General features: G+C 37.3%; 1 long non-coding RNA gene across 1 annotated transcript in view; it reads left to right on the plus strand.

Annotated features, from left to right (window-relative positions):
- Positions 1-361, plus strand: part of LOC116703152 (uncharacterized) — a 12324-nt gene extending 11963 nt beyond the window's left edge. The window contains exon 3 of the long non-coding RNA XR_004335357.1: positions 311-361. This is a non-coding gene — a long non-coding RNA (uncharacterized LOC116703152). The remainder of the gene's footprint in view (positions 1-310) is intronic.
- The last annotated feature ends 487 nt before the right edge of the window (positions 362-848 follow it).

Genomic DNA, 848 nt, shown 5'->3' on the forward strand with positions numbered 1-848 from the left:
TTTAGAGTTTACATAATTATTGATAAGGTTGAAGTGAGAATGGTCTCACATTGTAAAATTGTTCGTTATATTATTAAAATTCCAAACATCACACTTCAACATTATTAGCTGTTGTTTAGTCCCATCTGGGATTTGAGCACTCTTTTTCCTAAAAACAGAAAATAATACTAAAAAAAAACAGTTTCCGTAAGATTTACTCTTACTCTAAGTAACAATCTCGAAGATCTCAGTTTCACTCTCCTCTGCGGACCTATGGCGGTAAGCGTAATTGCAGGTGTGTGTTGGACCTTACTTTCAGTTGTTTTTGAAGTTTCATCCTCTGTAGTCATCACTCCTTTCATTATTTGTTGGGCCATGGTAAGTGTTTATTCGCAATGCTAGCAGAGAACGGAAAAAACAATTCCCCTCTTCACACACAAGAGAGTTGAAGAGCAGGTCAGTTGCATTAACTCCGCCTTCCCTCTCCACTACCACCCCTTATGTTCCCGGGAATGTTGCCACAGACACCCAGTTCACAATACTGCAAATGCAAGGGCTTTGGTCAGTTGGCCACAGGTTCACTCACCATTGTGTTATCTCAATCTGCAATAGAAGGTGACTTAGTAGACATGTATTTAAATGAAAATATTTTAGAAAGGCATACATACAAGATCTGAGTACAGCTTACATCACTGCTCAAATATTAAGACATGACTGAAGTCAGAGTGAAAGGATATTGTTGTGACACAACAAAAGGAAAATGGAAATGTGTTTTTCATCACTGACTCCATATAATGAAAATGTTCTATAATTCATTGCTTCACTCTTGCAACTGCAAAACCTTTTTTCTGATAGCAACAATGGTATAA

This window comes from Etheostoma spectabile, chromosome 15 (genome assembly GCF_008692095.1).
Source record: "Etheostoma spectabile isolate EspeVRDwgs_2016 chromosome 15, UIUC_Espe_1.0, whole genome shotgun sequence".
NCBI classification, from domain to species: Eukaryota; Metazoa; Chordata; class Actinopteri; order Perciformes; family Percidae; genus Etheostoma; species Etheostoma spectabile.